Here is a 23,167-nt window from a genome sequence, read left to right on the forward strand (position 1 = left end):
GTGACTTCCTCAACTGGAATATTTTCTGTAACAGGATTAATGTATTAACATATCTAAAGAGAGATTGATTATATGATTTAGGAGAAAAGTGCTATTTCAAAACCAGATATCTATGCAGAACATTTTACAAAAGGCAGTAGCATTTTTACCATCTTCCTTTCATCCAGCTTCCAGCAAATCCTACCTTTGTACCCCTCTTCATCTGACTTTCTTGCTGGTTCTTTTGGAATTTATATCCACATTAGTTTACATTGCTATTTCTTATTTACATCTTGGTATGTTATATGTTAACTTCCTATTGATGTTGTTGATTTAGCTCTCAATACCTAACCTTACCACAGGCACTTATCCTCCAGTACAGTTATGTTATGATTTTGTTTGTATATCACTATTCAGTTGCTATTATGATATGAAAATATTAATAGCTGAGTAATGTACTATAACAACAGCAACAGCAACAACAAACTCTTCCTTCTTCAGCATTCACTCTGCAGGATAGTGATGCAATTTCCTTTCTTTTACAGTCTTTTTCTTGGAGGTTTTTTCATTAATGAATTTACTTCTCACTCTTTTTTAAAATTATTCAGCCATTTTAATGTATCTACCACAATTGTTCTCCCAAGTACATCTCCTCTTAGTGCATTAAAAAAAAATCAAGTACACTATTAATTTTATCTTTTTCTTTAGTCTCACTGCTGGAATATTCCCTTCATTAGTTCCAATCTGGCTGTTGTCTGGGTCCACTGGGCCACACTGTCCTGGCACTGGAAGCTGCATACACCATCAGCCTGTCAATTACTTCACCTCTTTTCTTGGTATCATCCCTCTTATGTTGGAAGTCCCACATTTCCATTTTTCTTGGTTTAATGTCTCATTTAGCTGCAGCATATCTTCAAGTCACTATCTGAGAAGTGATTTAAGAAATGATTTTTGATACATTGATTGTCTGAAAGTATATATTTTTTTACTATCAAACTTCAGAGTTTGACAATGGAATTAGTTTTTCCCCCAAATTCGATGCTCTATTGGTTTCTAACTACCAGTGCCATCACTGAGAAATCTAAAGCTAATCTGATTTCTGAACATTGGTGTGTTTTTATTTTTATTTTTTGATATCTCCTTTTGAACGTGGTATTCTTAAATTCTAGTAATTGCTTTGATGTGGGTCTTTCTCCATCCATTGTGTTAGGCAGCAAAACTATACAGCTGGATGCTGGTTCCTTTGGGTCCATAATGTTTTGATGTATTATTTATTTGATAACTTCTTTCTCTTTGTTTCTTCTATTTTAAAATTGGTATGATTTTTGTATAGACTTTGTGCTAATCTTCAAAACTGTTCTTTCCTACTCTGTCTTTTAATCTATTTTCTAGACAATGTCTTCAAATTCATCTTTTTATCCTTGTAAAGGATTTTTGTTTTACTATTATATTTTTAATTTCTTAAATCTCTTTTCTTCTTTTCATGTTCCTCTATTAGTAGTTGTCTGTGCTTGTTTCAGAGTTGCAATATATATTTTTTGTACCTTAGGATATCAAATAAAGCCTTTGGGAGTTTTCCCATCCTCTTTGCTCTCCCTGGTTCCTCTAATTTTCTTTTTACTGTCTGTTTTAGTATCTTTCACTTCAAAGCCTTTTTTGAAATGTCTATTGATCCTTGGTTAAATGTGTCTATTTAGGACTGATACACTAAATCTTCAGAATCTTTGTATGTGTTTTTGGGGAAAGGAGACGTGTTACCTGATAGGATTCATAGTAAAGTGATCTCAGCCTATTGGAGAGCTACATAGCTCAGGGTCTGTTCTCTTGGGACCATTTTTCTTGAAAATGAAATCATCTCGTCTGCTAGCTGGGAAATATACATCTGGCTGACAACATTTCTGAAGCTAAGAGAAGAGAGCTAGATGTGTCTGATCTGCTCCCACCTGTGCCTGGTTTCCTCCAAGGCCTAGTTCTTCTAGCTTAATATCTCCAGAAAGGGAATCCTGAAATCTAATAACTATTTATATAGACTTTCAACCACTCCTCTTATTTTTATCCTTACTTCTACTCCTACTTTTAGAGTTATGAGGTTCTTCCAATTTCTTAATCCTTCTGGATTTCTAAAGGATATCAGCTTGTTTTTGCTTAGCACATTGCATAACAGAATTTCAACTTTATCAGGGTTGGCACATTAGTTATCATTTATCCATCTGCTTTACTTTTCTCACTTTTTTCTCCCTATCTTTGTGGGGGTTATTCTTCTTTCTAATTTAGTAGGGTTTGGGGATGGAGAAGATGTAAATCAATCTTCAAAATCATGTAATGGAGGAAGTTCTAAATAATTTTCTTTCAAAAGTAACAAAATTAATTCCACCTCCTCCTAAGATATATATATATATTTTAGAAAAAAATAGGAACTGTTGCCATGTCTCAGATTACAAAGCGAGAGTCAATGTCATTGACTATGGTTGCCCTTATAATGTTATAAACCAGCATTTGAACAGAGTCAAATGCTAACTTATGCAGTTATTATTATTATTTTACCAATGTTAAAAAAAAAAGCTGGTTAAAGTTAAGGAACTATAATGATTTTTCTGAGCACTGTGAAAAGGGAACACATTCAAGTAGAAAATAAGGGTTCTTTGGTTTGAGTTCCCATGAGAATCTTTCTTAAGGCAGAAAAGTGGACACAAACATGGTAGCTTCAGAAGTTAACATCAATGTAACCTAATTAATTAACTTTCTCTATTTGCATATCATCCTTATGAGCTTTTCATTTAACCCTAGACTTAAGAAGCAGATGCATTCTTGGTGTGCTGACAAATCAGGTTTTGAATATACAAGGTTTAAGGATAGACTTTGAGCCAACAGAATTTCAACAAGATGGATGTGGTACTGAGTTGGAGAACAAGGTTCAGAAAATATCTTAAAAAAGTGAAGATGGGAAGTTAATATTTCAAACACAGAAATGGTCCAGTGAGTAAAGATGAGCCACTGAAATTGAAACTATTGAGACTGAAGTCAGCACCTAGTTCCACTATGGTTCCTGGAAGCCGGGTGTGTCAATTAGGAAACATATAGAAAAACAGAGAGCCCGTATGAAGGATTTGGAAGAGCCTGAAAGCCGGACAGGGTTATTAGTGAGGAAATCAGGAGTTAGTCACCACCATCCTTAGGAAAGGGGGGACATAGGGGAAAAGAGGCTATTGGACTTTAGGAACTGTGGCTGCCTGGCAGGAGCTGAAACTACTGTAGAGAAGAATCTGTTAATGTTGATTCCACTGGAGGTGGAGAAAGAGAGAAATACTCCAGTGTTTCCTTTCCTCCTGGCCTCCAATATCCCACAGTGCTTCCCATTGATCAGCTCTAACTGGAAGCTAATTATCAGGGAATCTTAGAAAATATAATTTTCAGGATCAGGGCAGGGAATGCAAGGAAGATTTTAAATGAATTAAAATCTGTCATTCAGGGTCTAGATACTCTCCCATAGGTACTGTATTTTTTTTTCTTTTTGCAGTACGTGAGCCTCTTACTGTTGTGGCCTCTCCCACTGAGGAGCACAGGCTCCAGGCGCACAGGCCCAGCAACCGTGGCTCACGGGCCCAGCCGCTCCGCCGCATGTGGGATCTTCCTGGACCGGGGCACGAACCCATGCCTCCTGCATCGGCAGGCGGACTCTCAACCACTGCACCACCAGGGAAGACTGGTACTGTATTTTTAAGCCAGCAAATAAGCGCTGGAGTGGCAGAGGATAACCACACTAACTTTCTGACTGGGTCTTTTTGAACACCTGAATATTGACAGCTTTCTCTGCAGTGGGATCCTTAGTAAGTGTTCATGTGGGACATAATTATTCCCATAGTTTGGACTCATTCCTAAGCTATATATATTTTTACAACTCGGTCAAAACTTCTCGCCCCCAGAACTTCAATCTTGCTCCTGCCAAGTTCAAAAAAACCCAGATAATCTGTTAGCAACTGACCAGAAATTAGTGCATATTTTTACTTCAGCATATCACTCCATCTTGTAAAAGAGACAACAGGATGTACTAGAAGTACTTCACTGTAGTGGGTAAATATCAACTTTTACCTGCCCTTTTCTACTCTACTGATTTGCTACAGTTCCACATCTGGAATAGCAGCTGCAAACAGATATCCCACCTAACTAAGCTTATAATAATTCAGTCATTCTCAAAGACCCATCTGTCTTTGAAAATAGTCAAATCTAGAGTTAAATGGTCTGTGATATAAATCATTAGCATCTTTAGGGTCCTTGGTGGTAGTACTTATTACTTTGAATTTTCTAGTGATACAATATTGCTTTTTATTTACTATTTTCTTAGACTGGATGAACTATAATAACTTCTATAATAACTCTTACTCAGGATCCTGCCAACTGCTTACATTATTTCCAGAAACCAGAAACCCTGGAACTGGGAGAGCCAAACACATGTGTCCTACTGGGTATACGGTGAAGTGGATATAGGCCAAAATTGCATTTTTAAATTTGATCCTCAACAACACCTTTGTATATTTGCCCATGAAGTAGCATCAATTCAGTCAGTGATCAATATTAAGTTTTTCAGGATCTTTTGGAGAAAACCAGGAGGTATATGTTAGTATCTGTTTATGATTTTCATTATAAGATGTTTCATCATGAATACCTAACATCATCTGAATTCAAGGATACTGGGTCTGTTAAGGGATTTAGTTCTGAAAATTCAATGAGAATTTATGACTCTCCACTGAAATGACTAGCTCTGGACTTCTGCCCATTTCATTTGGAGATATTTTTCCATTTATGTAAATCAAGTATGGTCATAGTGCACATTCTATATTAATGTTGTGGTCAAAGCTTGCCACAAAGGTCACTGGGGATTAAGAGATTTTTGATAATAATGATGTTCAGCCGCCTGGAATGGTTATCACTGAAAATCTGCTTGTGGTATTTATGTTACTCCTTTGACTCAGCCACTTGGTGACTTTCTGCCCGTAGGAATCAGGGAGTACATTTCAACCATAGCATGGAAGCATCTCTCCTCAGCATCCTAGCTCAACAAAAACCATACATTCTCTCAAAGACTTTTAAAGCTACTAGTGCTCTGGCAACAATGCATTTCTCAATATAATTAAGGCATACCTTGCTTTCCGGGAAATAGAAGATAGTTGAGTGGGCGATAACTGACAAATCCACTCTAACCTTCCTCTTTCACAGAGCATTTGGATTCCTTCTTTAAATCATACCAAGATGTTTCTTTAGCATCTCAACTCAGTTTAGCCAGGGCGACTCTTCAGTAAAGATTTCAGTTACCACATTCAAATGCTCAGTGTAAAATGTTGAGCTTGATTTCTTCAGTAAGTGCACGCATATTAAAATTATACCTCAGCTGACATTTTATTCCCCTCTCTTTCTAGAGTCTTTAAATTAATTCCCCTTCTGATTACCCAAATTCTTGTTGATATAACATTGGAAAAGTTTAAAAAATTTTGGCATGCACCTCTTAGTTTCGGTGGGCTGGCTTTTTAACTGCTTCCTTGTCATTCAAGGATTCAGCTGTGATAAGACTGTGATTATGGATTTGGTGATAATAGGGAAGGCAAGGATGGAGCCCAGAGAGAAGTGGCTTCCTCTTATATGATGACAGCATCAGCTGCATATAAGAATACTTCAGAGGAAACAAGAGAAAGGACTCTTTTGGCTGATTGGGTTTGTGGATACATGACATGCTGAATCCTCGGAATTCTCCCATACAAATTTATCCCATTTCTGGCTTCCTCCTTCCTTAGTGGTGTCAGAGTCTTCAAATAATAATCCTGAAACGACTGTGAATTCACTTGGTGTCAAACTTTGTCTATCTGTAGGATAAAAAGTGTGCTTTTTAATTTTGAGATATAGTCATCTTTGATATTGAAAGTGTGGCAATTCTTTCAACATCATTATGCTCTCAAGGCTTCCATCTGTGCCTTGAACCAAAATTATAGATATTTTGTCATTCTCTTTTCTTAACCACTCAGTGCTGTAAAGGCAGCTACCTCATCCCACAGTCTTTGACTTCCTAATAGACTTTATATTTAGAAGTAGCAATGCAAACCCTAAAGCCTGGCCATCATTTTATGGAGATAATTTAACTGTTTTATCATCATACACCATGGGGCTTCAGGTTACTATACCCCATTAGTGGATTTTCGCTCTAACACTTCAGCAAATTAAATACAATCATTGTAGTTGGTTGAATAATATCCCCCAGAAATTCACATCCACCTTGAACCTCAGAATGTGAACTTATTTGGAAATAGGACCTTTGCAGATGTAATTAAGGAATGATAGAGATTAGATCATACTAAATTAGAATGAGCCTGAATCCAGTGAGAGTGTCCTTATAAGAGAGAGAAAAGGACACACAGAGATACAGAGGCCATGTGAAGATAGAGGCGGGCATTGGAGTTCTGTTGCCACAAGCCAAGAAATACCAGGAGCCAGCAGAAACTGGACGAAGCAAGGAAAGATTCTCCCGTAGAGCCTTTGGAGGGAGTATAACTCTGCCATACCTTGATTTCAGCCTTCTGGCCTCTGGAACTGTGAGATAATAAAGTTTTGTTGTTTTAAGCCACCAACTCTGTGATAATTTGTTACAGCAGCCCTAAGAAACTAATACAGTTACAAATTACAATTTTCTTTATTTGCCAGAGTTATGTGCACTATTCTGATTTTGTCTATTTCTGTACAAGTCAGGATTTTTAGTTGGAAGAAAAAAAATGCAAAACTGCTTCTTTCTGAATTTAAAAAAAAGCAGTAATTTATTGAAGATATAGAACACTCACAGGATCCCTGTGAAGGTTTGGGGATGAAGCTCAGAAAACGGATAGAAAATGAGTGGCAGCCTGGTCAGTCAAAAACAGTCCAAATCAGGGCCCCGAGCTGCCACAGTCATTGGGCACCAGACTGAAGATCTGTCCCTCTTCAGCTGCCCTGGACCCTGCATAACACCACTGCTCCTGCTGCCCCTGCTTCCTGGTTCCTGGACACTGTAGATGCTTCTGCCACAGCCATGATGAAGTCTCTCTCCCTGTTTCTTGGCATTATGAGTTGCAGATTCAGAGTCTTAAGGGGTCACGTTAGATTAACCTAGCCTAGATCACTTTTCCATGACCTAATATGCAGAAAGGCAAACGAGATTTTGAACTTGCAAGTATCTGTCCTCAGTAATGGATGAGGATTTTTCACAATCACAGAAAGGAGGTCTGAGGTTGGGAGGCAAAATAAAAACAAACTGAAAAAAAAAAACAAGCAAAAAACCTCACAAATGTGCATTGTAATATTTATCTAAGGCCAGTTCCATTGACTCTGTAGAAAGAAGAAATTCCTTCTAGACTCTGTCAAAATTTGACATAATAGTCATATTTAGAAGGTGGGAAAAGTTGCATTAGGTTCTGTTATTCAAATACATATTTTTCTGGTAGAAAAAAAGATGAACGGTAATAGTTGTTCCTTGCATCTCACTAATGACAATTTATGAAATACTTAGAACAATAGTACATTTGCCTTTTTTGTTTATCCCTAAGAGACATTTGCCCATAATTAAGCATTATGGTATCTTTGCCAGTGTCATATTCAGAATTAAAGTCAGGTGAGAATTTTAATGAAAATGAAAGTTTTATTTATCTACATGCAAAAATATTAGGTACAATATTAATAAAACTCAAGGCCTTGATATTGTTATATAAGGAAATTAAGTGAATAAAAAAAGTCACTTTAAATGTAAATTCATTATATTATTTCAAAGGAAATTTACTGATAGATCAAAAACGAAAATGCTAAATTGAGTTTAATAGATCACATGAGATGAAGGCATATTGATGGATTATGGCAATTCCTTATTGTCTGGGAAAGTCAGATTAATTGCTGTCACTGGAAGTACCCAAAAGAAACTTATTAACCAAATAAAAAAATCAATTTTCATAACTTATGCTGTCACTACTTCAAGTTTAAATACACATGACTGAATGGCTTGTCTTTATGCTTGTCACGTAGTATGTGAAAATAAGTCACTAGTTAGCATACATTTCATTTATCAAAGATTTATGAATTGGAAGAAACACACTATGATGTCATGTTACTTTACTGTAACTCTGCTGTAGCATACATTTCTGGTAAACTTTAGAGAAGTATGGGGATCTGGAAAGGTTTGGCAAATATTTTCAGCATATGAGTACCACACAATCTAAAATTAAAAGGCTTTTCTTATACTACCTTTATTTGAAATTAATAATATTTGTTCTAAAATCACACTTGTGGTAAGTGTTGCTGTTTGCTTAGCTCCTCCTTCATTCCATCAATCTTCTAGTATCCTTCGAATGCAGATGTTGGAAAATTAAAAATTATGTTTTCAATATTCCTTTGTTGCTAAGGTTCTGGATGTTAATTGATTCCCACCAAGAAAAGCCATCCATGTGAGAGTTGGAAATCCCAAGTGAGAATGAAGACATCTTCCTGCCCTTTTGATTATTTTCTTCTGGTAGGCAGGGTCATGGAGATATGAAATTTTTTTGCAGCAGTGTTCCAGTTTCTCTTCACCAGCTTCCTGGTTATAGAAGTTGTTATCATTTTCCAGGATCCAAGCACCAGTCTTGTGTGTTGGGAGACATTTGTGGTAGTGTTGGCTTCCTGATGTCTGGAATACAACCATGACAGCTGTATCATCTTCATCTCAATTGTTTCAGTGGTGGAGCTTTCATTTTAATGGTAGGAGCTTCCTTGGCTGGCAAGTTCTCATGGTTTGGAAATTACTCCTGATTTCTCAGACTAAATTGCACTTTTCCAACCATTCCAATGATTTTATGGGCACTTAAATCATTTCCTAAATAAATGCAGGGTGCTTTTGTGTTCCCTATTTACTGTGTAGAACACTAACTGATAAAGCACTTAAAAATAATCTCACCAGACAATTTCATCTGTCTCCTAAAAATGAATTATGGAAACAACCAAAGTGTAGGCAGTTCAGTTTGAAGAATTGACACACCCTTGGAGAGGCAGCCTGTTAGATTTCTTCTCCCAGAAGAGTTTGGCTTTAGCTGAACCATAACTTCCTTACAGATGCAAGACAAAGAAGGGATGTAGAACAGAACAAACTTTTCCAGACCCACTCAAGTAGTTAGTTAGTGGAGTCACCATCCTCTCTGTGACTTTGAACCTGGATCACCCAAAGCTATCTTTTACCAACACATTCATATCCCTTCTGCTATTACATCTTCATTTGGAATATGGGAAATAAGGAATTTAATATGTACTGATGGGATTGTTTAAAATTTCCAGAGATAGGAAAGTCAGGAAGGAAAAATATATTAATCAGTCTAGTTTTCTAGTTAGACTTCATTATATCCATCATAAGATGCTTTATTTACTTTCTTTTGCTCCATTCAAAATAATGGAAGATCTACTTCTCAGAGATGACTAGATCTCACTTAGTGATTAAAAAAAAAACAATTGTGGGGCTCCCCTGGTGGCACAGTGGTTGAGAGTCCGCCTGCCGAGGCAGGGGATGCAGGTTCGTGCCCCGGTCCGGGATGATCCCACATGCTGCAGAGCGGCTAGGCCCATGAGCCATGGCCGCTGAGCCTGCGTGTCCGGAGCCTGTGCTCCACAGTGGGAGAGGCCACAACAGTGACAGGCCTGTGTACCGCAAAAAAAAAAAAAAAAAAAAAAAAATTGTGATAACATTCCTGAAAACTTGTTTTCTGTTCATTCGTGTTTTTATGGTGGTTGTAATTAGTGAATTATTTAACCAAAATATCATCTCAATAAGCAGGAGTTCATATTTTACAATAATTACTAAGTTCTTCACAATAAATGGTGGCAAAAAAGCATTTGGAGCCATAAAAATTGTGCCATTTAATGAAATTAAAACTCTGGCTTGCCAGAGTATTATACAAAATGACATGCTGCTTGAAGGAAGTCCATTTTACTGGGAATAAATAAACACTGATGGGAAATGAATCTCCATTTCAGATTTCAAATGCTGTTGTTTAAAATATTACATCTAAGGGTAAAAAACAAATGAGGTAAATGAATTTGTATATACATTCCATGATTTTCCAGCAGTGTTATAATTAAAACTATGAAACATTGCCTTTAGCAAACAGCTATTGTGGGAATTCTTTCACACAGCCTTATGCATGGCAGCCCCATTTTGTTTTTTGATTTCCTCTGACAATGATTGCAACTGTCTGTTGAGAGAAGGCAAGATGTAATTTTTATATAGAATCGTTTACAAGAAAGACAAATGTTATTAAGATTAGCTCACCTTGATTAGTTTCTGAAAAATAGAGACACTTCAAAGATTCAAAACTAAAGTTCCATCATAGACCAGAGAAAAACCATGTCTGTGTTTTGAATGGAACCACTGAGGCCCTGATGGTCACTGGTCAGAGTCTCAGAAAATATATATCATACATAGAATTACACAGATTCTAATATAAGTGGGTGGGTTTAGTTGAATCTCTACATGGTCAATATCTCTGTCAGTCTTTTGTACCTAATCCATGATGTGACTATATATATTTCATTTTTAGCTAAAATACAGACTACTGCCACATTTTATTCCAATATTAATAACCTACATCCAACCCTTGATGTGATAGCGGGAGCCGATTTCCCAAAACTCATGAACGTATTATTTCCTACGAGATCTGTGTTTCCTCCTACACTGCACACTGCTCATTCTCTTCTATTGGCCCTTCCCCCTTCCTTTTGACACTGAGCTATCAGCATTTCTCAGAGCTCACTTCTTGTGTTTCATCTCTTCTTCATCCACACTTGTACTTTGGATAATTTTACCTATGCCTATGGCCATAAATACCATCCTTATCCTATGATCACCAAATAAATATTGCCAACCCAGATTCTCCCTTGGTTCTAAACTCCTCTATTTGATCATCTACTTATCACGTCACAGACATTTTAACATGTTCGAAAAAGAATTCCTGATCTGTATCACCAAACTCACTTCCTTCCCCTGAGTCTTCACCATTACTTTTCACCAGGAGCTCTGGTCAAAAGTCTAGGCTCATTTATGTTTTTCTTTTTCTTTAATAACCCAAGTCAACAAGTCCTGCTAAGGTACTTCAAAATATATCCAGAATCGAATCACTTTTCACTGCCTCCATCACTGCTACTTTGTTCAAGTGGCCATGATGTCTACAGAGAGCACTGTGACGTCTCCCAACTGGTCTCATTCCTTCCATCCCTCCCCTCCCCACACCCGCCCTCCCAACCACCCTCACCCTCAAGTCCACTCTCCACATAGGTTTAAAATGTTCATCAGAACACATTAAACTCAAATACCTCCAATGATTTCTATAGCATTTGGAATGATTGAAAGTGTTTTTCCCGGCCGAAAAGATCCTCTGTCACCTGAACTGTGACTATTTGAGTGACCTGGTCTCCTCTGAATTCTCTTGGTTCACTCACTCGCAAACTCACTGAATGTTTGGCTGTTTCTTGAGCACTAAGCCTGCTTTGTAGAATTTACATTTGCTTTTCTTCTCAAGTGCCATCTTTTCTAAGAGACTGTACCTGATAATCCCATCTAAATAGCATAGGAAGCATATACACTCTGTCTCTTACTCTGCTTTCTTTGTCTTCATAGCTCTTAGAAATTCCTCTTTAGGAAGAATTTTATATTCTATATGTGTATTTTTTGTTTGAAAATGTGATTACTTGTTGTTCTCCTTAAATAGAATGTAAGTTCCATAAGTACAAATTCTTTTTTTTTTGTCTCCCACTGTCTTTGTACCTCAATCAGAGCCCGGCAAATAGTAGATGCTCAAACATTATTTACTAAATAAATAAGTAAAATTTCCTTTAACTCATTTTTATTTTCAACATCTTTATTGGAGTATAATTGCTTTACAATGGCGTGTTAGTTTCTGCCTTATAAGAAAATGAATCAGTTATACATATACATATGTCCCCATACCTCTCCCTCTTGCATCTCCCCCCCTCCCACCCTCCTTATCCCACCCCTCTAGGTGGTCACAAAGCACTGAGCTGATCTCCCTCTGCTATGCAGCAGCTTCCCATTAGCTATCAATTTTACATTTGGTAGTGTATATATGTCCATACCACTCTCTCACTTTGTCCCAGATTACCCTTCCCCACTCCCTGTATCCTCAAGTCCATTCTCTAGTAGGTCTGCATCTTTATTCCCGTATTGCCCCTAAATTCTTCCGACCATGTTTTTCTTTTTTTCTAGATTCCATATATATGTGCCAGAATACGGTATTTGTTTTCCTTTTTCTGACTTACTTCACTCTGTATGACAGTCTCTAGGTCCATCCACCTCACTACAAATAATTCAGTTTCATTCCTTTTTATGGCTGAGTAATATTCCATTGTATATATGTGCCACATCTTCTTTATCCATTCATCTGTTGATGGACACTTAGGTTGCTTCCATGTCCTGGCTACTGTAAATAGAGCTGCAATGAACATTTTGGTACATGACTCTTTTTGAATTATGGTTTTCTCAGGGTATATGCCCAATAGTGGGATGATTGGGTCATATGGTAGTTCTATTTTTAGTTTTTTAAAGAACCTCCATACTGTTCTCCATAGTGGCTGTATCAATGTACATTCCCACCAACAGTGCAAGAGGGTTCCCTTTTCTCCACACTCTCTCCAGCATTTATTGTTTCTAGATTTTTTGGTGATGGCCATTCTGACCAGTGTGAGATGATATCTCATTGTAGTTTTGATTTGCATTTCTCTAATGATTAATGATGTTGAGCATCCTTTCATGTGTTCGTTGGCAAGTTGTATAACTTCTTTAGAGAAATATCTATTTAGGTCTTCTGCCCAATTTTGGATTGGGTTGTTTGTTTTTTTGATATTGAGCTGCATGTGTTGCTTGTATGTCTTGGAGATTAATTCTTTGTCAGTTGCTTCATTTGCAAATATTTTCTCCAATTCTGAGGGTTGTCTTTACACATTGTTTATGGTTTCCTTTGCTGTGCAAAAGCTTTTAAGTTTCATTAGGTCCCATTTGTTTATTTTTGTTTTTATTTCCATTTCTCTAGGAGGTGGGTCAAAAAAGGATCTTGCTGTGATTTATGTCATAGAGTGTTCTATCTATGTTTTCCTCTAAGAAGTTGATGGTGTCTGGACTTACACTTAGGTCTTTAATCCATTTTGAGTTTATTTTTATGTATGGTGTTAGGGACTGTTCTAATTTCATTCTTTACATGTAGCTGTCCAGTTTTGCCAGCACCATTTATTGAACAGGCTGTCTTTTCTCCACTGTATATGCTTGCTTCCTTTATAAAACATAAGCTGACCATATGTGCGTGGGTTTACCTTTGGGTTTTCTACACTGTTCCATTGATTTATATTTCTGTTTTTGAGCCAGTACCATAGTCTCTTGATTACTGTAGTTTTGCAGTATAGTCTGAAGTCAGGGAGCCTTATTCCTCTGGCTACGTTTTTCTTTCTCAAGAGTGTTTTGGCTATTCGGGGTCTTTTGTGTTTCCATACAAATTGTGAAATTTTTTCTTCTAGTTCTGTGAAAAAATGCCAGAGGTAGTTTGATAGGGATTGCATTGAATCTGTAGATTGCTTTGGGTAGTAGAGCCATTTTCACAATATTGATACTTCCAACACAAGAACATGGTATATCTCTCCATCTATTTGTATCATCTTTAACTATTTTCATCAGTGTCTTATAGTTTTCTGCATACAGGTCTTTTGTCTCCTTAGGTAGGTTTATTCCTAGGTATTTTATTCTTTTTGTTGCAGTGGTAAATGGGAGTGTTTTTTTAATTTCACTTTCAGATTTTTCATCATTAGTGTATAGGAAGGCAAGAGATTTCTGTGCATTAATTTTGTATCCTGCTACTTTACCAAATTCATTGATGAGCTCTAGTAGTTTTCTGGTAGCATCTTTAGGATTCTCTATGTATAGTATCATGTAATCTGCAAACAGTGACCGCTTTACTTCTTCTTTTCCAATTTGGATTCCTTTTATTTCTTTTTCTTCTCTGATTGCTGTGGCTAAAACTTCCAAAACTATGTTGAATAATAGTGGTGAGTGTGGGCAGCCTTGTCTTGTTCCTGATCTTAGTGGAAATGGTTTCAGTTTTTCAGCATTGAGGATGAAGTTAGCTGTGGGTTTGTCATATATGGCCTATATTATGTTGAGGAAAGTTCCCTCTATGCCTACTTTCTAGAAGGTTTTTATCATAAAGGGGTGTTGAATTTTGTCAAAAGATTTCTCTGCATCTATTGAGATGATCATTTGGTTTTTCTCCTTCAATTTTTTAATATGGCATATCACATTGATTGATTTCCATATATTGAAGAATCCTTGCATTCCTGGGTGAAACCCCACTTGATCATAGTGTATGATCCATTTAATGTGCTGTAGGATTCTGTTTGCTAGTATTTTGTTGAGGATTTTTACATCTATGTTCATCAGTGATATTAGCCTGTAGTTTTCTTTCTTTTTGACATCTTTGTCTGGTTTTCTTATCAGAGTGATGGTGGCCTCATAGAATGAATTTGGGAGTGTTCCTTCCTCTGCTATATTTTGGAAGAGTTTGAGAAGGAAAGGTGTTAGCTCTTCTCTAAATGTTTGAGAGAATTCACCTGTGAAGCCATCTGGTCCTGGGCTTTTGTTTGTTGGAACATTTTAATCACAGTTTCAATGTCAGTGTTTGTGATTGGTCTGTTCATATTTTCTATTTCTTCCTGATTCAGTCTCAGAAGGTTGTGCATTCCTAAGAATTGTCCATTTCTTCCAGGTTGTCCATTTTATTGGCATATAGTTGCTTGTAGTAATCTCTCATGATCCTTTGTATTTTTGCAGTGTCAGTTTTTAGTTCTCCTTTTTCATTTCTAATTCTGATTTGAATCTTCTCCTTTTTCCTTGGTAAGTCTTGTTAATGGTTTATCAGTTTTGTTTATCTTCTCAAAGGACCAGCTTTTAGTTTTATTTATCTTTGCTCTTGTTTTAACTTCTCTTTCATTTATTTTTTATCTGATGTTTATGATTTCTTTCCTTCTACTAACTTTGGGGTTTTTTTGTTCTTCTTTCTCTAATTGCTTTAGGTGTAAGGATAAGTTGTTTATTTGAGATGTTTCTTGTTTCTTAAGGGAGGATTGTATTGCTATAAACTTCCCTCTTAGAACTGCTTTGCTGCATCCCAGAGGTTTTGGGTCGTTGTGTTTTCATTGTCATTTGTTTCTAGGTATTTTTTTAAATTTCCTCTTTGATTTCTTCAGTGATCTCTTGGTTATTAAGTACTGTGTTGTTTAGCCTCCATGTGTTTGTATTTCTTACAGATTTTTACCTGTAATTGATATCTAGTCTCATAGCGTTGTGGACAGAAAAGATACTTGATATGATTTCAATTTTCTTAAATTTACCGAGGCTGGATTTGTCACCCAAGATATGATCTATTCTGGAGAATGTTCCTTGCGCAATTGAGAAGAATTTGTATTCTTTTGTTTTTGGATGTAATGTCCTATAAATATCAATTAAGTCCATTTTGTTTAATGTATAATTTAAAGCTTGTTTTTCCTTATTTATTTTCATTTTGGATGATCTGTCCTTTGGTGAAAGTGGGGTGTTAAAGTCCCCTATTATGATTGTGTTACTGTTGATTTCCCCTTTTATGGCTGTTAGTATTTGCCTTATATTGAGTTGCTCCTATGTTGGGTGCATAAATCTTTACAATTGTTATATCTTCTTCTTGGATCGATCCCTTGATCATTATGTAGTGTCCTTCTTTGTCACTTGTAATAGTCATTGTTTTAACGTCTATTTTGTCTGATATGAGAATTGCTACTCCAGCTTTATTTTGATTTCCATTTGCATGGAATATCTTTTTCCATCCCCTCACTTTCAGTCTGTATGTGTCCCTTGGTCTGAAGTGGGTCTCTTGTAGACAGCATGTATACGGGTCTTGTTTTTGGATCCATTCAGCCAGTCTGTGTCTTTTGGTGGGAGCATTTAATCCATTTATGTTTATGGTAATTATCAATATGTATGTTCGTATTACCATTTTCTTAATTGTTTTGGGCTTATTATTTACGTCTTTTCCTTCTCTTGTGTTTCCTGCCTAGAGAAGTTTTTTTAGCATTTGTTGTAAAGCTGGTTTGATGGTGCTGAATTCTCTTAGTTTTTGCTTGTCCGTAAAGCTTTTAATTTCTCCATCAAATCTGAATGAGATCCTTGCTGGGTAGAGTAGTCTTGGTTGTAGGTTTTTCTCCTTCATCCCTTTAAATATGTGCTGCCAGTCCCTTCTGGCTTGCAGAGTTTCTGCTGAAAGATCCGCTGTTCACCTAATGGGGATTCCCTTATGTGTTATTTGTTGTTTTTCCCTTGTTGCTTTTAATATTTGTTCTTTGTGTTTAATTTTTGATAGTTTGATTAATATGTGTCTTGGCATGTTTCTTTTTGGATTTATCCTGTATGGAACTCTCTGTGCTTCCTGGACTTGATTAACTATTTCCTTTCCCATATTAGGGAAGTTTTCATCTACAATCTCTTCAAATATTTTCTCAGTCCCTTTCTTTTTCTCCTCTTCTTCTGGAACCCCTATAATTCGTATGTTGGTATGATTAATGTTGTCCCAGAGGTCTCTGAGACTGTCCTCCATTCTTTTCATTCTTTTTTCTTTATTCTGCTCTGCAGTAGTTATTTCCACTATTTTATCTTCCAAGTCACTTATCCGTTCTTCTGCCTCAGTTATTCTGCTATTCCCTTCTAGAGAAGTTTTAATTTCATTTATTGTGTTGTTCATCACTGTTTGTTTGCTCTTTAGTTGTTCTAAGTCCCTGTTAAACGTTTCTTGTATTTTCTCCATTCTATTTCCAAGATTTTGGATCACTTTTACTAGCATTATTCTGAATTCTTTTTCAGGTAGAGTACCTAATTCTTCTTCATTTGTTAGGTCTGGTGTGTTTTTGCCTTGATTCTTCATCTGCTGTGTGTTTCTTTGTCTTCTCATTTTGCTTAACTTACTGTGTTTGGGGTCTCCTTTTCACAGTCTGCAGGTTCGTAGTTTCCATTGTTTTTGGTGTCTGTCCTCAATGACTAAGGTTGGTTCAGTCAGTTGTGTAGGCCTCCTGGTGGAGGGGACTAGTGCCTGTGTTCTGGTGGATGAGCCTGTATCTTGTCCTTCTGGTGGGCAGGTCCACGTCTGGTGGTGTGTTTTGGGGTGTTTGTGGCCGTATTATGATTTTAGGCTGCCTCTGTGCTAATGGAACGGGTTGTGTTCCTGTCTTGCTAGTTGTTTGGCATAGGGTGTCTTGCACTGTGGCTTGCTGGTCATTGAGTGGAGCTGGGTCTTGGTGTTGAGATGGAGACCTCTGGGAGATTTTCGCCATTTGATATTACGTGGTGCTGGGAGGTCTCTTCTGGACCACTGTCCTGAGCTTGGCTCTCCCACCTCAGTGGCACATTCTGACACCTTGCTTGAGCACCAATAGCCTGTCCTGCACATGGCTCAGAATAAAAGGATGAAAAAAAAAGAAAGAAGAAGACAAAATAAAATAAAAGAAAATAAAGTTATTAAAATAAAAACTTATTCAGAAAAAAATGTTTTTTATGTAATAAAAAAACAAAAACAAAAACAAAACTGACAGACAGAGCCCTAGGACAAATGGTAGGTAAAAGCAAAGCTATACAGACAAAATCAAACACAGAAGCATACACATACACACTCACAAAAAGAGAAAAAGGTAAAATATATATATATATCATTGATCCCAACGTCCACCTCCTCAATTTGGGATGATTCTTTGTGTATTCAGATATTCCATCCATGCAGCGAACATCAAGTTGACTGTGGAGATTTAATCTGTTGCCCCTGAGGCTGCTAGGAGAAATTTCCCTTTCTCTTCTTTGTTCGCAAATCTCCTGGGGTTTAGCTTTGAATTTGTCCCTGCCTCTGTGTGTAGGTTGCCTGAGGGCATCTGTTCCCTGCCCAGACAGACCGGGGTTAAAGGAGCAGCTGCTTCAGGGTCTCTGGCTCACTCAGGTCGGGAGTAGGGAGGGGTACGGATGCGGGGCGAGCCTGCGGCGGCAGAGGCCGTCGTGGCATTGCACCAGCCTGAGGCGCGCCGTAATTTTTCCCACGGAAGTTGTCCCTGGATCACGTGACCCTGGCAGTGGCGGACTGCACAGGCTCCCGGGAGGGAAGGTGTGGAGAGTTACCTGTGCTTGCACATAAGCTTCTTATGGCGGCAGCAGCAGCCTTAGTGTCTCATGCCCGTCTCTGGGGTCCTCGCTGATAGCCTCAAGCTCACGCCTGTCTCTGGAGCTCCTTTAAGTGGAGCTCTTAATCCCCTCTCCTCGCACACTGGGAAACAAAGAGGCAAGAAAAAGTCTCTTGCCTCTTCCGCAGCTCCAGACTTTTTCCCGGACTCCCTCCCGGCTAGCCATGGCACACTAACCCCTTCAGGCTGTGTTCACGCCGCCAACCCCAGTCCTCTCCCTGGGATCCGACCGAAGCCCGAGACTCAGCTCCCGGCCCCGCCCGTCCCAGCGGGTAAGCAGACAAGCCTCTCGGGCTGGTGAGTGCTAGTCGGCACCGGTCCTCTGTGCGGGAATCTCTCCGCTTTGCCCTCCGCACCCCTGTTACTGCGCTCTCTTCCATGGCTCCGAAGCTTCCCCGCTCCGCCCCCCACAGTCTCCGCCCACGAAGGGGCTTCCTAGTGTGTGGAAACCTTTCCTCCTTCACGGCTCCCTCCCAGTGGTGCCCGTCCCATCCCTATTCATTTGTCTCTGTTTTTCCTTTTTTCTTTTGCCCTACTCAGATACATGGGGAGTTTCTTGCCTTTTGGGATGTCTGCGGTCTTCTGCCAGCGTTCAATAGGTGTTCTCTAGGGGCTGTTCCACATGTAGATGTATTTCTGATGTATTTGTGGGGAGGAAGGTGATCTCCACGTCTTACTCTTCCATCATCTTGAAGTTCCTCCTCTCCTTTAACTCTTTTCTCTAAGCCAGCCTCCTCCTGAGTGTACAGACATTAGCACACAATTTAATCCCCTCTTAAAAAAAGGACCATTAATTTTTACTTGCTTACTCTGAGTCACTGTCACTCCTAAGCTCCCACAGACATATCACCTGAACTTTGCTCTCCTTTTGGCTGTCAAATATTTAACATTAAAGAATGATTATAACTCCAAGGAAGAACTTATTTTTAGTCTGAAATTATAGTTTCTGGTTGAATAATATATTGATTCCAGGAAATGAAAAGCAGAATAAGTTAAATAAGAATAACAGTTTCCTAAACAAAAATATAGCTTTAGTTATAATAATTTTGTTTCCAAATAGTTGTCCTTTATTATTTTATTTTCCCTTTCCACTTATGCTGAACATAAGTCTATGTTTGTCTTCATTGCAGTTACAGAGTGAAGTAAACAAAGGGGGAATCCATTGTTATTATCAGTGTTTTAAGACTGATACTTTGTTTTTACTTTATCTGTGTCCATTGTCTTTTAAAGTTTAGAACTTGGTACCTGCACAAAAACCAAAATGAAGATGATGTGCTTTGTTCAAATTTGTAGTCCTCAGAGCTGACCAAGGTACATTTGACTGTGCTCAATAAATTTTTCTTCTTCCAGTTTTATTGAGATATAATTGACATACAGCACTGTATAAGTTTAAGGTGTACAGCATGATTTAATTTAAACATATCATGAAGTAATTATCACAATAAGTGTCGTGAACCTTCATTTCATGTAGATATAAAATTAAAGACATAGAAACAAACATTTTTCCTTGTGATGTGAACTCTTAGGATTTACTATCTTACCAACTTTCATATATAACATACAGCAGTGCTCATTATATTTATTAATGTTGTACATTAGTAATGTACATATTGTACATTATGTCCCTAGTACTTATCTTATAACTGGAAATTTGTACCTTTTGACTGCCTTCATCCAATCCCCCTGCCCTCCCTCTGGTAGTGATGAATCTGATCTCTTTCCTATGAGTTTGTTTTGGAAGTATAAAGGATCTATAACATTATATTAGTTCCAGGTACACAATATAGTGATTCAATATTTTTGTACATTTCAAACTGATCACCACGTTAAGTCTAGTTATAATATGTCACCATACAAAGATATTACTTAATGACTATGTATTATCCACACTGTTCATTTCATACCTATGACTCATTTATTTTGCAACTGGAAGTTTGTTCCTCTAAATATCCATCACCTATTCCTTTACTCTCCACCATGCCTCACAACTCTGGCAACAAGCTGTTTGTTCTCTGTATCTATAACTCTCTTTCCCTTTTGTTATGTTTGTTTTGTTTATTAAGATGCCACATATAAGTGGAATCATGCAGTATTTGTCTTTCTCTGCCTGACTTACTTCCCTTAGCATTATACACTCCAGGTCCATTCCATGTTGTCACAAAAGATTTCATTCTTTTTCAAGTCTGAGTAATATTCCATTGTATATATTTGCCACATCTTCTCCATGCATCTATTTCTTGATGGGCACTTAAGTTGCCTCCAAACCTTAGCTAGTGTAAATAATGCTGCAATGAACATAGGGGTGCATATTTCTTTTCTAATTAGTATTTTTGTTTTCTTTGGATAAATACCCGGAAGTAGAATTGCTAGACCATATGGTAGCTCTATTTTTAATTTTTTGAATAATTTCCATACTGTTTTCCATAGTGGCTGTATGAAATTACATTCCTATCAACAGTGCACAAGGGTTGCCTTTCTTTTTGATAGTTCATTATTAATGTATAGAAATGCAACAGATTTATATTTATTAATATTGTATCCTATAATCTTATTGAATTCATTGATGAACTCTGATAGTTTTTTGGTGGTGTCTTTAGGATTTTTTATGTATGTATGTATTTTTATGTATCATGTCATCTGCAAACAGTTTTACTTCTTCCTTTCCAATTTGGAGCTTTTAAATTTATTGTTCTTGTCTGATTGTTGTGGTTAAGACTTCCAATATTATGTGAATAATAGTGGTCAGGGTGGGCACCCTTGTCCTTTTAGTGATCTTAGAGGAAAAGCTTTCTTCTTTTCACTGTTGAGTATAATGTTAGCTATGGGTTTATCATATATGACCTTTATTATGTTGAGGTATGCTCCTTCTATACCAACTTTGTTGAGAGTTTTTATCATAAGTGGATGTTGAATTTTGTTAAAAGCTTTCTCTGCATCTATTGAGATTATTGTATAATTTTTATTCTTCAATTTGTTAATATGGTTTATCACATTGATTCATTTGTGGATTTTGAACCATCATTGCATCTCTGGGATAAATCCCACTTGTTCATGGTGTAAGATCATTTTAATGTAATGTTGAACTTGGTTTGCTAATATTTTGTTGAGGATTTTGTATCTATGTTCATAACTGATATTGGCCTGTAATTTTCTTTTTTTGTGAAGCATTTCTTTCTCTGCAATTTTTTGGAATAGTTTGAGAAGAATAGGTGTTAACTCTTCTTTAAATGTTTGGTAGAATTCACCTGTGAAGCCATCTGGCCCTGGACTTTTGTTTGTTGGGAGTTTTTTTAATATTATTGATTGAATTTCATTACTGGTCTGTTCAAATTTTCTTCCTGTTTCAGTCTTGGGGTGTTGTACATTTCTAGGAATTTGTCCATTTCTTCTAGTTTGTCCAGTTTATTGGCTTATATCTATTCATAGTAATCTCTTACGATTCTTTGTATTTCTGTGGTGTGGGTTGTAACTTATTTTTCATTTCTGATTTTATGGATTTGGCCTCTCTCCCTTTTTTTTTTGATGAGTTTGGCTAAAGCTTTATAAATTTTATATTTCTTCAAAGAATTTGCTCTTAGTTTCATTATCTTTTCTATTTTTTTAGTCTCTATTTTATTTATTTCTCCTGTGAGCTTTATGATTTCTTTCCATCTACTAACTTTGGGTTATGTTTCTTCTTTTTTCTAGTTCCTTTTAGTGTAAAGTTAAGTTGTTTATTTGACATTTTTCTTATTTCCTCAGGTAAGGCTGTATCAGTTTAAGCTTTCCTCTTAGAACTGCTTTTGCTGTATCTCAAAGATTTTTGATCATTGTGTATTTGTCTTCTTTTATCTCCAGGTATTTTTTGATTTCTTCTTTGACTTTTTCAGTGATCCATCAGTTGTTTAGTAGCATATTGTTTAGTCTTCAAGTGTTTGTGACTTTTTGCAGTATTTTTTCTTTAGTTGATTTCTAGTCTCATAGTGTTGTGGTTGCAAAATATGCTAGATACAATTTCATTCTTCTTAAACTTACTGAGACTTGTTTTGTAACCTAGCATGTGACCTATCCTGGAGAATGTTCCATGTGACTTGAAAAGAATGTGTGTTTTGCTGCTTTTGGATGGATTTTATATATACAATATCTATCTATCTATAAAATCTATATCTATATCTATCTATCTTCTATCTCCCTATCTATCTATTTATCAGTCTATATAAAGTCCATTTGGTTTAATGTGTTATTTAAGGCCAGTGTTTTCTTAATGACTTTCTGTCTGAATGATCTGTCCATTGGTGTAAATGGGGTGATATAGTGCCCTACTACTATTGTGTTACTGTCAGTTTCTTCCTTTATGTATGGTGATATTTGCTTTATATATTTATTGCAATATTTTTGCATCTAATACTATTTTAAATTAAATTAATTTGACATGCTCATTAATTGATGGAATGTTTAGCATTACCATATATTTATTACAATTCTTTTATGTTTATGACACAGCTATTTATTTGAGGTTTACTTCTTAATATTTTCTTCCTATTGAATAAATCATTTTTATAGTGATACAGATTTGTTCCCGAAGGGCTCTGGACATTTGGTTTCTCCTTGACAGTTTATAAATCTATCAAGTATCTTCTTGACAATGAGCTGTTAAATACATGGAAAATTAGTGTACTTGTATTATAGCTGAAAAATAAATTCTATCAGGTCTATAATGTTTTTAAGTTTACAAAGAATAGTCACAAACATTATTGAACTTGTTCTTGACACTAGCACTTGATAATCAGTGATGTTCTCTCCAAACTCTCTCTAAATGAACAGTCTCTGATGAATGAAACCACTTCCCCAAGGATATACAACTAAAGAGAGGAAGAATAAAAGGTTTAAGTTCAGTTCAACTAATTTCAAATCCCAAACTGTCTTTTTGTAATAT

The sequence above is a fragment of the Mesoplodon densirostris genome, chromosome 1 (genome assembly GCF_025265405.1).
Source record: "Mesoplodon densirostris isolate mMesDen1 chromosome 1, mMesDen1 primary haplotype, whole genome shotgun sequence".
NCBI lineage: Eukaryota > Metazoa > Chordata > Mammalia > Artiodactyla > Ziphiidae > Mesoplodon > Mesoplodon densirostris.